This window comes from Giraffa tippelskirchi, chromosome 6 (genome assembly GCF_054371585.1).
Source record: "Giraffa tippelskirchi isolate mGirTip1 chromosome 6, T2T-mGirTip1v1.2.pri, whole genome shotgun sequence".
In the NCBI taxonomy this organism is placed as follows: Eukaryota; Metazoa; Chordata; class Mammalia; order Artiodactyla; family Giraffidae; genus Giraffa; species Giraffa tippelskirchi.
The window spans coordinates 143,737,918-143,753,599 of NC_137280.1; the positions used below are offsets into that span (position 1 = coordinate 143,737,918).

Genomic DNA, 15,682 nt, shown 5'->3' on the forward strand with positions numbered 1-15,682 from the left:
GGGGGGTGGTTGGAGGACATTCTATGGGTGTAAGGCTTTGGGACATTGTTTTGGAGGACAGGAATGGCCAGGCCTTTTCTGTGCTCTCTCTCAATGGAGCTCGGGAACTTTCTGCATGAAAGCTCGTTTTAATGTTGGAAGTAAAGAGCTCAATGTAGAGCTCAGAATTTTCATTCATTCACTCACTTATTCATCCATTCATTCAATTAGTTCAATGGTTCTCACTCGGGGTGATTTTGCCCTCTGGTGAACATTTGTCATTACCTAGAGACATTTTGGGGTGTCTCCCCCAGCTGGTGGGGGAGTATTACTGGCACTCAGTAGGGAGAGGCCAGGGATGCTACTAAATATCCCAAAATACACAAGATAATCCCTACAACAAAGAATTTTCTAGCTCAAAGTGTCAGTGCTGTGGTGGTGGAGAAATCCTGATCTAGTTAGTACTTGCTGCTACTGCTGCTGCTAAGTCGCGTCAGTCGTGTCTGACTCTGTGCGACCCCATAGACGGCAGCCCACCAGGCTCCTCCACCCCTGGGATTCTCCAGGCAAGAATACTGGAGTGGGCTGCCATTTCCTCCTCCAGTGCATGAAAGTGAAAAGTGAAAGTGAAGTCGCTCAGTCGTGTCCGACTCTTTGCGACCCCATGGGCTGCAGCCTACCAGGCTCCTCCGTCCATGGGGTTTCCCAGGCAAGAGTACTGGAGTGGGGTGCCATTGCCTTACTTACTGAATGCCTATTGTGTGCCTACTAGGAAATATTGCAGGGAGACAGTCAAATTTACTACCAGGAAGGGGAGACACACAATAAGTTTATCAGGTGATGATAAGCATTATCAGGAAAATGTGAGGGCTGCAGCACAGAGAAGGGACCTTGACTTTTCAATTGCAAAGAGCTGGGGGAATGGAACTGCTAGGGCAAAGGCCCTAAAGACTGTGGGGAATTCGGTTTTATTTATCCTGAGCTTCCCTGGTGATTCAGATGGTAAAGAATCCACCTGCAGTGCAGGAGGCCCTGGTTCAATTCCTGGGTTGGGAAGATTCCCCCACTCCAGTATTCTTGCCTGGAGAATCCCCACAGACAGAGGAGCCTGGCAGGTACAGTCCATGGGGTCGCAAAGAGTCAGACATGACTGAGCGACTAAGCACAGCACATTCTGAAAATACTATTGAAGTGCCTCCTGTGTGTTAGGCACTGTCCCAGGTGCACAGTATAGATCAGAGGGTAATAAAGACACAAATTCCTGCCCTCATCAACAGTGCTGGCTCTGGTGTCTAAGGAGACTTTATAACAAAACGAAAAGTGCCTCCTCTGGGCACTGGGAAGGTGTCACAGAACCAATATCGGAAGTGAGCTTCCCAGGAAGTGAGGACCACAAGTGCAACAGTCCTGCGTGGGGAGGGAGCCTGTGGAAGGAGTGGGAAGAAGGCCAGTGGTGTTGAGTGAACAGCCAGAAAGGGGCTATGGTCTGAATGTTTGTCATCCCCCACAATCCATATGTTAAAACCCTAACCTCCAAAGAGGAGGTGATTAAGTCAGAAGAGCTCTCATGGGATTGAAGTGAAGTCAAATGAAAGTCACTCAGTCATGTCCAGCTCTTTGTGACTCCATGGACTGTAGCCTGCCAGGCTCCTCTGTCCATGGGATTTCTCAGGAAAGAATACCAGAGTGGATTACCATTTCCTTCTCCAGGGAATCTTGCCCACCCAGAGATCAAACCCAAGTCTCCCGCATTGCAGGCAGATTCTTTAATGTCTGAGCCACCAGGGAAGCCCCTCACGGGATTAGTGCCCTTATAAAGGAGGTACCAAAGAGATCACTGTCTTTCATTTTTCTCTGCTGCTCAGCATGTGAGAATCTTAATTCCCTGACCAGGGATTGAATTTGTGCCCCCTGCAGTGGCAGCTCCAAGTCTTAACTGCTAGACCCCAATTCATGTTGTTTATAAGCCCTCAGTCTGTAGTATTTGCTTACTGCAGCCTTAACAGACTAAGATGGGCCATGTAGGTCACTGTAGGGACATTAGCAGATAGGGTAGGGGGAACCAGAGAAAGAGAACCAGGCATGGCTTTCTTGACTTAAAAGAAGCCTCCGTTTTTTCTTGGCTGTACTACATGGCTTGAGGGATCCTAATTCCCTGACCAGAGACCAAACCCAGGTCCCCGGCAGTGGAAACTTGGAGTCCTAAACACTGGGCCGCAAGGGAATTCCCAAGAAGCCATTTTTGACCTAAGCCATTTTGTGATCTAAGCCTGTCCACAAAGCTTGCCCTTGAACAAATCTCAGTAATTAGTGATCTTAAGGGAAGTGAGGGAATACAGGAACAGAAGAAAAACAGTCAATAAACAATAGTTATCAGTGACAAAACAGTCCCAGTTCCTTCTCAAGGGATAGACATAACAATCTGATTATGTCTTTGAGTTCTGCAAGAACTAAGGCCCCCACCCTGGCGGGGAATGGAATGATAATGTTGACCAACATGACTTTAATCAACCAAAGCTTAGTAGTAGTAGTGTGTGCTCAGCTGTGTGTGACTCTTTGTGACCCCATGGACTGTTGTCCACCAGGCTCCTCTGTCTATGGGATTTCCCAGGCAAGAATATTGGAGTGGGTTGCCATTTCATTCTTGGACTTTGTCAGCTAGGGCCCCAATTCTATGCTGAATCCTCCTCACCTAGAACCCCTTTACGAATATGCATTGCCCTTAGCTTAAAACTTCCCCAAGTTTGCTGTTCAGGGAGACACTATCTTAGGAAAGATCTCTGGTAAGTAAGATTCTCCCTACTTGCTGCCAAGTGATGAAGCTTTCATCACCCCGATCTTTGATTTGGTTGTATCTTTCCGCTGACACCCACCAAAAGGCAAATACAGTTTCCAGGATTAAAGGCAATGTCTGACCAGTGAGAGCTGCCCAGGAGAATCCTGTAGGAAAGAATTACAAGAAAGGTTGAGGGCAGTCTAGACTGGCAGTAATTAGTCCACAGGAAGCAGTGAGGACAGAGGGGAGAAGTGGGTGGCAAAGTTCCACAAGGAGCAAGCAAGCCTCTACCCTACAGACTGATCTCCAGGGGTAGGTGAGAAAATGAACAGCTCCCCACTGAGGGTCCCGGAAGGGAACGGGTAGGGGTGTTGGGGCGGCGGTGGCGGGGCGCGGGGCGGGGCAGAGTGTGGGCACGGGGAAGGCAGGCTTCAGGCCAAAAAGGGGAAAGGAAGGTACAGAGAAGAGGCTGAAAACCCAGCAGTTTTCTGATGAGGACTGTGGGCTCGTGGACCCTGGGTCAGATTAGGAGTTGTGCTGGGGGCCTTGTGGGAACCAGGGTCCAGGAGATGGAGGATGGACGGACGCCGTGGGAAGCTCGAGTTTGTGGTGGTGAGGGATCTAAGAGTTTGGCAGTTACACCTATTCTGTTCCACACCTTTAATAAATGTTTACTACTACTTCTACTATTTCTCCAGGCAGCCAGAGGAAGGAGCTTCTGAATTCCTCCGGGGAGGCTCTTCCAGTACACCCCGGAGGGAAACAGGCTGGGGCGGGTCTCGGCTTCCAGCCCGGCAGCTGGAGCCACTGTGCACCCTACGGCTGCCCTCGGGAGGCTCCAACCGATCCTTTATCAGCCAGGAGCTCCCCAACCCGGCGCGGATCAAATGCTGCTTTCAGAGCCATAAGGAGCTGGGCGTGTCTTCCGTGCTTTGCAAAATCAGGGGGTGCGGGGGGGAAGCCTGGGCGAAGTGGGAAAGCCTGGGGGAATCTTCTGGCCCTGGTAGGCAGCAGGCAGAACACGGGACTCGCCTTAGAGCTGGGTTGCAGCGGGGTGGGGGCCGAAGCCGCCGGATGCACAGAGCGGCGGGGAGCAAAGACCGAGGGGGAAGGGAGCGCGGGCGTCCGGCGGAGACCGAATAGCAGGGGCCTCCCTTTTCCCGCCTGGGAGAGGCCTCCACAGACACCCCCACGCCCCCCGCCGCTGCAGCCCCTCTCCCGGCCCAATTGACCCTTAGAGGCCCCAGGGGCCGAGGGGCCTCCTAACCCAGGCTCTGGCCCACGCCTCTCTACCCTGAGGGAGGCAGTCCCCAACCTGGCTGTTAGCCACGTGCTGGGTGGCCTTGGACAGGTTGGCTCCAGGCTCTGGGTCTAAGTTTTCACATGAAAAGAGAACGCTGGACTCAAATTCTCCAAGGAGAATTTCTCTCAGCTCCAAGGAGTTGAGCTGGACTCAGCTCCTCTGGGTTGGAGCAGTTCCTGCAACGACATACCTTCTGATTTGGAACTCTTCTTTCCCCCGTAGCCTTCAGGTGGACCCTGGGTTATCTCAGATGCTATTTATCCATTTTGTATTCTTGGGGGCAGAACTGTTGCTGTGCAGCTGTGTTTCCCAGCAGAGGTCTGCACACTTTTTCTAAGAAGAGCCAGATGATAAAAAGTTTAGGCTTTCTAGGCCATGAGTTCTGTGTCACAACTATTCAACTCTGCCCTTGGCAGCAAACGCAGCCATGGAGGATGGTGAGCTAATGAGTGGAGCTGTGTTCCCATAAGACTTTGTTCATAGCAGCTGATTTCAATTTCTTTTAATTCTTGGGCATCAAGACAATATTGCTGTTTTTAGATATATCGTTTCTTTCACTTAAAAATGCAGAAAGCATTCCTAGCCTAGCAGGCTACGCTAAATCAGTTTGTAACCCCTGGTTTACAGCCCAGGCTTTGTAATGTGGGCTTTGGGGCTGACTCCTTCACTTTTCTGGAGCTGTTTTCCCATCTACAAATCGCTGACAAACTTCAGCATGGTTGTGGATGAAGCCAGACCACAAACGAAGCTACTACATAATTGATGTCATTCTCTGTGTTGCAGCTGGTATGTGTCCGCAGCAGAAGATGGTGGCTTAGAAGTCAAGATGGTGTCCTGTGGGGTCCCACACTTCCCCCATTTCCTGAGTGCTTATCATGTGACAGGCACTGTGTTAGCGGTGTGTGTGCTAAGTCGCTTCAGTAGTGTCCAACTTTTTGCAACCCTATGAACTATAGCCAGCCAGGCTCCCCTGTCCATGGGATTTCCCAGGCAAGAATGCTGGAGTGGGTTGCCATTTGCTACTCCAGGTAATCTTCCCGACACAGGGATCGAACCCCCGTCTCATGTCTTCTGCATTGGAAGGCCGGTTCTTTACCATTAGCATTACCTGCTAAGCCCACTGGGTTAGCTGCTCACATGCAAATCCCATTCAATCATCTCAGGCTTAGAGATAGAAATTGTAGGCAGATAGGGTAAGGGGTCCCAGAGAAGGAGAACCAGGCATGGCTTTCTTGACAGATGAGAACCATTTTTTGGCGTAAGTCATTTTGTGATCTAAGCCTAGGGCACAAAGCTTGCCCTTGAATGGGTCTCAGTAATTAATGATCTTAAGAAGGGACATGGCATCAATGACTCGATGTAAGCTCCGGGAGTTGGTGATGGACAAGGAAACCTGGCGTGCTGCAGTCCATGGGGTCCTGCTGCAGTCCAAGAGTCGGACACAGCTGAGCAACTGAACTGAACCGAAGAAGGGATGTGAGGGAATGAAGAAACAAAGGAAAAGCAGTCAAGAAACAATAGTTCAGTGATAAAACAGTCCTAGGTCCTCCTTAAGGGATATACATAACAATCTGATTATGTCTTTGAGTTCTGCAGGAACCAAGGCCCCCACCCAGGTGGAGGAGGGAATGATAATGTAGACACTCCTGCCTTCAATCAACTAAAGCCTAGACCCTTCGTGAATATGAATGTACCCTTAGCTTAAACATCTACTTCTGCTTCATTGACTTCACTAAAGCCTTTGACTGTGTGCATCACAACAAACTGTGGAAAATTCTTCAAGAGATGGGGAGTACCAGACCACCTTACCTGCCTCCTGAGAAATCTGTATGCAAGTGAAGAAGCAACAGTTAGAACCGGACATGGAAAAACAGACTGGTTCCAAATTGGGAAAGGAGTATGTCAAGGCTGTGTATTGTCACCCTGCTTATTTAACGTATATATGCAGAGTAAATCATGAGAAATGCCAGGCTGGATGAAGCACAAGCTGGAATCGAGATTGCTGGGAGAAATATCAATAACCTTAGATATCCAGATATCACCCTTATGTCAGAAAGTGAAGAGGAGCTAAAGAGCCTCTCGATGAAAGTGATAGAGGAGAGTGCAAAAGTTGGTTTAAAACTCAACATTCAAAAAGCTAAGATCATGGCATCCAGTCCTATCACTTCATGGCAAATAGATGGGGGAACAGTGGAAACAGTGACAGGCTTTATTTTCTTGGGCTTCAGAATCACTGCAGATGGTGACTGCAGCCATGAAATTAAAAGACACTTGCTCCTTGAAAGAAAAGCTATGACCAACCTAGATAGCATATTAAAAAGCAGAGACATTACTTTGCTGACAAAGGTCTGTCGGACATGACTGAGTGACTGAACTGAACTGAACTGATGTATGGATGGATGTGAGAGTTGGACCACAAAGAAAGCTGAGCACTGAAGAATGGATGCTTTTAAACTGTGGTGTTGAAGAAGACTCTTGAGGGTCCCTTGGACTGCAAGGAGATCAAAACAGTCCATCCTAAAGGAAATCAGTCCTGTATATTCATTGGAAGGACTGATGCTGAAGCTGAAGCTCCAATACTTTGGCCACCTGATGCAAAGAGCCTACTCATTGAAAAAGATCCTGATGCTGGGAAAGATTGAAGGCAGGAGGAGAAGGGGATGACAGAGGATGAGATGGTTGGATGGCATCACTGACTCAACGGACATGAGTTTGAACAAGCTCTGGGAGTTGGTGAGGGACAGGGAAGCCTGGCGTGCTGCAATCCATGGGGTTGCAAAGAGTCAGACATGACTGAATGACTGAACTGAACTGAACTTAGCTTAAAACTTACCCAATTTTGCTGTTGGGAGACTCTGCTTTGGGAAAAATCCCCAGTGTTCTCATTGTTATCATCTACATGTTCAATTGTGTCTGACTCTGTGACTCCATGGACTGTAGCCTGCCAGGCTCCTCTGAGCATGGGATTTCTCAGGAAAGAATACAGGAGTGGGTTTCTATTTCCTCCTACAGGGGATCTTCCTGACCCAGGGATCGAACCTGTGTCTCTTGCGTTGGCAAGCAGATTCTTTACCACTGAGCCACTTGGGAAGCTCCTATGGTGCAATATTAATCCTTCCTTCTCCCTTTTTGGGGCTTGATTGTGTCTTTTGGCTCAACATCCACCAAGAGGTGAACCGAGTTTGGGGTTAACAAGATGACATATTCCTACTTTACAGATGAGGAGGCCGAGGCTCAGAGCCCAGCTTTGAACTGGATGTTAGGTCAGAACCCCTTTCCTTGTTTCCTTGTTCTTCTGTTTGATAAAACTTAGAGTTGCTTAGTTTAGCAATGTGATCTCAAACAGAACACTATTTTTCTAGGCATTTGTAATCTCTCTGGTCAAAGGACGAGAATTAATTCCCATTATGTGCATCTGTCATTTTGCTCCCATTTTTTTCAGAAGAGAAAACCGAGGCTTGAAGAGGTTGAACACTGAAATCTGGGCCTGGCTGACCCCTAAACTGAGCCCTTTTGACTGAGAACAGTTTCCGTGTAACTGGTTAAATAGGCTCCAAACCTAAGCCCCCTCTAGGTTTCCTGCTGTCCCTTCCCCTGTGTCCATGTTGGCAAGTTGTTTTGATTCATCCTCGAAAATATATCCTGAACCTATCATTTGAGGGAGGAGAAGAGCTGCTTTAGGGCTACTGTGATCTTTTGAAAATGCAGAGTAAAACATTGGGAGCTTTCCTAGTTGACTTGGAATAAGATCCCAAACCTTACCTAGCCCACAGGACAGTGTGCCACCTAGCCCAGCTCTAGCCATCTCCCCTGTCTCCCACTCATGGCCACATTCCCTTGGTCCCAGCCTCAGTGGCTTCCTACCTTCCAATGTAATGAGAGACTGAAAGAGACAACACAGGCACAGTATGGTCACAGGGCAACCGCCTGGTAAATGACAGCGTGATGACAGTGGGACTGTGAACAAGAGGACAGTCCCTCTCAGGCTCAGCACTGTTGACATTTGGGGCAAGATCATTCTTCTGTTGTGGGGGCCATCCTGAGCCTTGAAGGGTATTTAGCAGAATCCCTGGCTCCCACCCACCAGAGGCTGGTGGCACCCCCCTTTCAACTTATGATAACCAAAAATGTTTCCAGGTATTGCCACATCACCCAAGGAGACAGTTGTGTACAGCTCAGAATCATGGGTCTCGGGGAAAATGCTGCAGGAACCGAGAGGGTGGCATGGAGGCAGCAAGAACAGGAGGTGGATGTGAAAGGCAGCAAAGCCTGCCTCCCCCTCCTCGCAAAACTCCACAGTCAGCTCCTCTTGCTCTGTCCCAGGAGACTCTTTGTCTCTGCAGGAGGCTTCCTTCTGATAAGGCTGCAGTAAACTGCATGCATGTGTGTGTGTGTGTGTGTTTGTTTGTATAAGACTGGAGAGGGAAGGGAGAGAGGGAGAAAGAAAGGAGACAAAGAAAGGAGACAGTGATGGGTATGAGAATGAGAGAGGCTGCTGATAGAAGGGAAAAGAGCTCTGTGAGGCTGGAAGCCCCTCTGGCCTCCAGGTCCCCAGCCTCTGAACACTCTGAGCCACATCCATGGGGGTCTATGGCAATGGAGTCTAGGGTCTTTTACCCCTCTTCTAAGTGACCCCAGGAGATGACTCCGTGGCCCTATCCTCAGGCTGAAAGGAGTATCGAGGGGGAGGCACCAACCTGGTCTCGCCCCCCACCACCTGCGGCCCACCAGCTGTTCCTTTCCATCTGGCCTCTCAGATTCCTCAGAATCTGACTCCACCCCACTCTGGTTCAGCAACCATCCGCCTGTATCTGGAGACCTGGAGTCCTCTCCTAGCTGCCTCCCTGCTTCCACCCTCACCCTTCCTATCATTTGTTCTCCAAGCAGATGGAATGACCTATTATTAAAATTGTAATTCAGATCATGCCATCCCTGCTCACAGCCCTCCAGTGACTTCCTTGGGCCCCAGGATCAAATCCAAACATCCAAACCCCTGGCACACATTCAGGCAGATGTGGTCCTCAGCCCCCATCTTTTACCTGAAGTTCCCCTGCCTGCTTTCCCCAGTCCTGTGTCCTCAGCATGCCTTACCAGACAGGCCTTCCCTTCCCTCCTCATCTTAAAACATTTCGTCAAACTTGGGCACTTTCTCCCGTTGCATATTTTTCAAGGCACTTTGGACCACACGGCTTACCTTGTTTGTTGTCTGCCTCGCCTTGCCTGGAATCTCAATTCCTTGTCTGTCATTAATTCCTGCATCCACAGGGCCCATGTGGCTGGCACATAGTAGGGGCTCCATACACACTTACTCAATAAACAAAAGAAGGAACAATTCAATGGTCTCAAGAGCCCCTGTCCTTGCTATGACTCTGTCGACCAAAAAAAGATGTACAACTTGAGAGTTGTGAGTTAAGGTTTATTTGGGGCAAAATGAGGACTGCAGCCCAGGAGGCAGCATCTCAGGTAGCTCTGAGAGACTGCCTGAAAGTGGCAGTGAGGGAAAGTCAATATATAAGGTTTTGGTGAAGGGGGAGTTCAATACCGTGAAGCACTCCATGTACAAAAGGTTTTTTCATAGTCATGAGGCTCTGATGTCTCCATGAAGGGATTTAGTGCTTCTCTAGATATGAGGAGATGAAGGATTGAGATCATAAAATCTGTTCCTAAAAACATCCAATTATCTAAAGACCTGTCCCACCAGATTTCCTGGAGCACAGGGTGCCTAACTCCACCCTGAACTCCCTCAGGGATTGAAGGTCAACAGCTATAGCAGAATGGGTTCAATCTCCATAGAGACAGATGGCAAATGCCTTTGTTGTTCAGTCATTGGCAATGCTCTTGGTAAGTGCCAATTTGTAGTTGACAGCTTTGTGCCTCATCACAGGCTTTGTGGCCTTGGGCTCAGTGAGGCTCACAGGCAGGGCCGGCTCAGCCCAGAGTGATGGGGCAGGAGGCACAAATTCAGCTGCCCTGTGAACGGGTGAAGAGTCATCAGAGGCAAATGCAAGATGTCCCTGGTCACAGTGGAGGGGGGCACTTGGGGGAGTTACACATAGAAAGCCTCTAATGATGACTCCACGGCTTCAAGCATCCTTTCCCTTCTTTCAGCAGTCTCAGGGGCGCTCTTTTTGAGAGTGCCTCAGTGTTACTATTATTAAGCTGGCTTCCCTCCACACGGAATGACAATCCTGGGCGTAGTGCCCGCCTGAGCCCAGAGATGATCCTGGCTGGGAAAAGGGGCCGCCCCTCCTCCCTTGGGCCCCGCCTGTCCAGGACAGCCTGCGGAGCGCGCCACCAGAGGGCGCTCCAGGTCACCGCATCTCCGTGCAGCGGCCGCCAGAGGCAGCGGGCGTGAGTTTTGCTGCCCCACTTGCTGAGGCCTCTCTCTCCCCATCTCCTTTCCTTCTCCCTCTTGCTCTCTTTTAGGTGTTCCTGTAAGAAGTGGGGCTGTATATGGCCTTCTCCATGGAGAGAACTCCAAATCCCCACCCGCTACCTGCAACCAGTTCCTCTCTGAGCCCCTCACTGTGCAATCACAGGCCACGTGACTTTCTGACATGGAAAAGGCTTGCTGGGGTCTCTCTGCTTCACCTCACTGAGGGTGAATCAAAGGCAGTGAAACACAGTGTTAAATCTGGATTTTTTTTTTTTTTTTGTCCTGATAGCTCATGAGGTCTTGAGCTCCCAACCAAAGATCGAGCCCAAGCCCCCTCAGTAGAAGTGCAGAGTCTTAACTGCTGGATGTATATCTTGACTCTCTCACTTAAGACCTGGGCCACCTTGAGTTGGTTCCCTAATCTCTCTGAACTCAGGCTACAAATGTTCCAGCCTCTTAGGGATGTGGGAGGTGACACATGCAACGTGTTTATCACTGTGCCTGGAGCTTCCCTGGTGGCTCACACCATAAAGAATCTGTCTGCAATGTGGGAGACCTGGGTTCGATCCCTGGATGGGAAGATGCCCTGGAGAAGGAAACAGCTACCCACTCCAGTGGGTAGAGAATCCCATGGACAGAGAAGCCTATTGCAGAGTCGACACAACTGAGAAACTACTAGTTTCACCTTCTGGAGAGAGCTATTATCATTATGAAAGTGGCCTACTTAAGGCCACCTGTCAAGCCAAGGTGGCAGACCTGGGCCCAGAATCCTCTAACTCAGGCCCAAGCTCTTCCACCTATGATGGGCAAAGGTCACCTCTGGCTGCTTGTGGGATCTTAGCTCCCTGACCAGGAACTGAACCCAAGCCCTCGGCAGTGAAAGCTGTGGAGTCCTAACCACCAGACTGCAAGGGAATTCCCAGGGGAGATTTTCTTTGTGGCCCTTTTTGTTACTCTTGAATACTGAAACATGTGAATATACTACCTATTTTGAAGCTTAATTCTAGAACTCTCTTTAATGAAAGAAAATGGAGACCAAAGAAAAATTATATAATACAACATAATATGATAGGACATGATATAATGTAATATATTTGGGTTGAAGAGAACTCATCTGGGATTCCTTCTCCATCCCCCTCTTCTTCCTTCCTTTCTCCACTTCCTCCTCCCTCTCTTCAGGGAACTGCCTTCTCTGGACCAGCCCAGACGGTAAGCTGTCTTTGAACTCATTCATTCATTCACTTGTCATTGATCTATTCACCAAATGTGCTCTGGGACAGAAGAAGGATTTAGGCAGACATAACTCTACTTTCTGCTGTCTATGGGGGAGAGAGATATTATGAATGCACAAGTACCCAACAGTGTCACTGCAATTAGTATGAATGCCGTGACAGAGAGGTGACGTGGCAGCACAGAAAATGAACCTCACCTAGCCTCCAGGGTTGGAAAGGCTTTTCTGAGGAAGTGACTTCCCCCTGCCGCTTTTATTCTTGAAAAAGCTCTTATAATTTCTTTTGAAAGAACTAAAAAATGTACAAAAACATAGAAAATATTATCATGAATCCCATGTAGCCGTCACCCAGCTCCCACAATGAGCAACATGGTTAATCTTGTTTTGCTTCGTGCCACCCACTCTCCCACTTCACCCCCACCCAATTATTTTGAAGCAAATCCCAGGAGTCTTATTATTTCATCTTTAAATACTTCACTGTGCTGTGCTGTGATTAGTTGCTCAGTTGTGTCTGACTCTTTGGGACTCCATGTACTACAGCTCATCCGGCTCCTCTGTCCATGGGATTCTCCAGGCAAGAATACTGGAGTGGGTTGCCATGTCCTCCTCCAGGGGATCTTCCCAACCCAGGGATTGAACCCAGGTCTTCTGCATTGCAGGCAGATTCTTTACCATCTGAGCCACCAAGGAAGCCCAAGAATACTGGAATGGGTAGCCTATCCCTTCTCCAGGGGATCTTCCTGACCCTGGAATCAAACAGGGGTCTCCTGCACTGCAGGCAGATTCTTTACCAGCTGAGCTACCAGGGAAACCCAAATACTTCATTATGTATCTCTAAAAGATAAGGATGAAAAATCTGCCTGCAATGTGGGAAACCTGGGTTCAATTCCTGGGTTGGGAAGATCCCCTGGAGAAGGGCATGGCAACCCACTCCAGTATTCTTGCCTGGAGAATTCCACTGCCAGAAGAGCCTGGCGGGCAACAGTCCATGGAGTCGCAAAGAGTCGGACACAACTGCATGGCTAACACTTTCACTTTCAAAAGATAAGAACTCTTTAAAAAGAAAAATATGTCAGTGGTAAAGAATCTACCTGCCAATGCAGGAGACATGGGTTGAATCCCTGATCCCCTGGAGAAGGAAATGGCAACCCATTCCAGTATTCTTGCCTGGAAAATCCCATGGACAGAGGATCCTAGTGGGCTACAGTCCGTGGGATTGCAAAAGAGCCAGTCATAGCTAGTGACTAACCAACAACATGGACAGAGGTTCGTGACATTGTACAGGAGACAGGGATCAAGAAAATTCCCATGGAAAAGAAATGCAAAAAAGCAAAATGGCTGTCTGAGGAGGCCTTACAGATAGCTGGGAAGAGAAGAGAAGTGAAAAGCAAAGGAGAAAAGGAAAGATATTCCCATCTGAATGCAGAGTTCCAAAGAATAGCAAGGAGAGATAAGAAAGCCTTCCTCAGCGATCAGTACAAAGAAATAGAGGAAAACAACAAAATGGGAAAGACTAGAGATCTCTTCAAGAAAATTAGAGATACCAAAGGAACATTTCATGCAAAGATAGGCTCGATAAAGGACAGAAATGGTATGGACCTAACAGAAGCAGAAGATATTAAGAAGAGGTGGCAAGAATACACAGAAGAACTATACAAAAAAGATCTTCATGACCCAGATAATCACGATGGTGTGATCACTCACCTAGAGCCAGACATCCTGGAATGTGAAGTCAAGTGGGCCTTAGAAAGCATCACTACGAACAAAGCTAGTGGAGGTGATGGAATTCCAGTTGAGCTATTTCAAATCCTCAAAGGTGATGCTGTGAAAGTGCTGCACTCGATAGGCCAGCAAATATGGAAAACTCAGCAGTGGCCACAGGACTGGAAGAGGTCAGTCTTCGTTCCAATCCCAAAGAAAGGCAATGTCAAAGAATGCTCAAACTACCGCACAATTGCACTCATCTCACATGCTAGTAAAGTAATGCTCAAAATTCTCCAAGTCAGGCTTCAGCAATACGTGAACCGTGAACTTCCAGATGTTCAAGCTGGTTTTAGAAAAGGCAGAGGAACCAGAGATCAAATTGCCAATATCCGCTGGATCATCGAAAAAGCAAGAGAGTTCCAGAAAAACATCTATTTCTGCTTTATTGACTATGCCAAAGCCTTTGACTGTGTGGATCACAATAAACTGTGGAAAATTCTGAAAGAGATGGGAATACCAGACCATCTGACCTGTCTCTTGAGGAACCTGTATGCAGGTCAGGAAGCAACAGTTAGAACTGGACATGGAACAACAGACTGGTTCCAGATAGGAAAAGGAGTACATCAAGGCTGTATATTGTCACCCTGCTTATTTAACTTGTATGCAGAGTACATCATGAGAAACGCTGGGCTGGAAGAAACACAAGCTGGAATCAAGATTGCCGGGAGAAATATCAATAACCTCAGATATGCGGATGACACCACCCTTATGGCAGAAAGTGAAGAACTACTAAAGAGCCTCTTGATGAAAGTGAAAGAGGAGAGTGAAAAAGTTGGCTTAAAGCTCAACGTTCAGAAAACTAAGATCATGGCATCTGGTCCCATCACTTCATGGGAAATAGATGGGGAAACAGTGGAAACAGGGTGAGACGTTATTTTTTTGGGCTCCAAAATCACTGCTGATGGTGATTGCAGCCATGAAATTAAAAGACGCTTACTACTTGGAAGGAAGGTTATGGCCAACCTAGATAGCATATTTAAAAGCAGAGACATTACTTTGCCAACAAAAGTCCATCTAGTCAAGGCTATGGTTTTTCCAGTGGTCATATATGGATGTGAGAGTTGGACGGTGAAGAAAGCTGAGCGCCGAAGAATTGATGCTTTTGAACTGTGGTGTTGGAGAAGACTCTTGAGAGTCCCTTGGATTGCAAGGAGATCCAATCAATCCATCCTAAAAGAGATCAATCCTGGGTGTTCATTGGAAGGTCTGATGTTGAAGCTGAAACTCCAATACTTTGGCCACCTCATGCGAAGGGTTGACTCATTGGAAAAGACCCTAATGCTGGGTAGGATTGGGGGCAGGAGGAGAAGGGGACGACAGAGGATGAGATGGTTGGATGGCATAACCGACTCGATGGACATGGGTTTGGGTGGACTCCGGGAGTTGGTGATGGACAGAGAGGCCTGGCGTGCTGCAATTCGTGGGGTCGCAGAGAGTCGGACACGACTGAGCAACTGAACTGAACTGAACCAACAACAACAAAAATCACAACACCATGATCATGCCTAAACAAAAGGAACTTTTCCTTAGGAGAAGAAGTGACATTATGCTTAGAGCTGGCGAAGCAGGTGCAAAGGCCTGAGGCAGAAGGGTGGTGGCAGCGGCTGGACCATCTAGGGCTTTGTAAGCTACAGTAAGGACTCTGGCTTTGAACCTTACCCTCATAGCAATGAGTAGCCCATGAGAAAAGTGAAAGTGAAAGTCACTCAGTCATGTCCAATTCTGAATTCTCCAGGCCAAATTATTGGAGTGGGTAGCCTTTCCCTTCTCTAGGGGATCCTCCCAACCCAGGGATTGAACCCAGGTATCCCGCACTGCAGGTGGATTCTTTACCAGCTGAGCCACAAGGGAAGCCCAACAATACTGGAGTGGGTAAGGTAGCCTGTCCCTTCTCCAGAGGACTTCCCAGCCCAGGAATCGAACCAGGGTCTCCTGCATTGCAGGCAGATTCTTTACCAACTGAACTACGAGAGAAGCCTGTAACCCATGAGTGGCTTTAATCAATGTTGAGAGATGATCTGTGGGCAGTGAAAAAAACAATTCCATCTGAATACCTGGGCCTCCCATTGAGCCTGAACTGTGCTTTCATGTTTTGGAGGTTGAACCGTTATTTATCTCCTTCAAGATGTTCATACAAGGGCTTCCCTGGTGGTCCAGTGGCTAATACTACGCACTCCCAATGCAGTGAGCCTGGGTTCAATCCCTGGTCGAAGAACTAGATCCTGCAAGTTGCAACTAAGAGTTTGCATGCAG

General features: G+C 48.4%; 1 protein-coding gene across 4 annotated transcripts in view; it reads right to left on the reverse strand.

Moving 5' to 3' along the window:
- PWWP2A (PWWP domain containing 2A) overlaps window positions 1-15,682 on the reverse strand; it is a 151,792-nt gene that overhangs the window by 110,179 nt on the left and 25,931 nt on the right. For 2 of the 4 annotated variants that reach the window (XR_014056749.1, XM_081500571.1), the window contains exon 2: window positions 4,249-4,391. The gene's annotated coding sequence lies outside the window, so the exon portion shown is untranslated. Of the gene's footprint in view, window positions 1-2,852; window positions 2,920-4,248; window positions 4,392-7,922; window positions 8,016-15,682 lie in introns of those variants that run through there. The other 2 variants (XR_014056750.1, XM_081500572.1) reach the window with 2 other exon arrangements.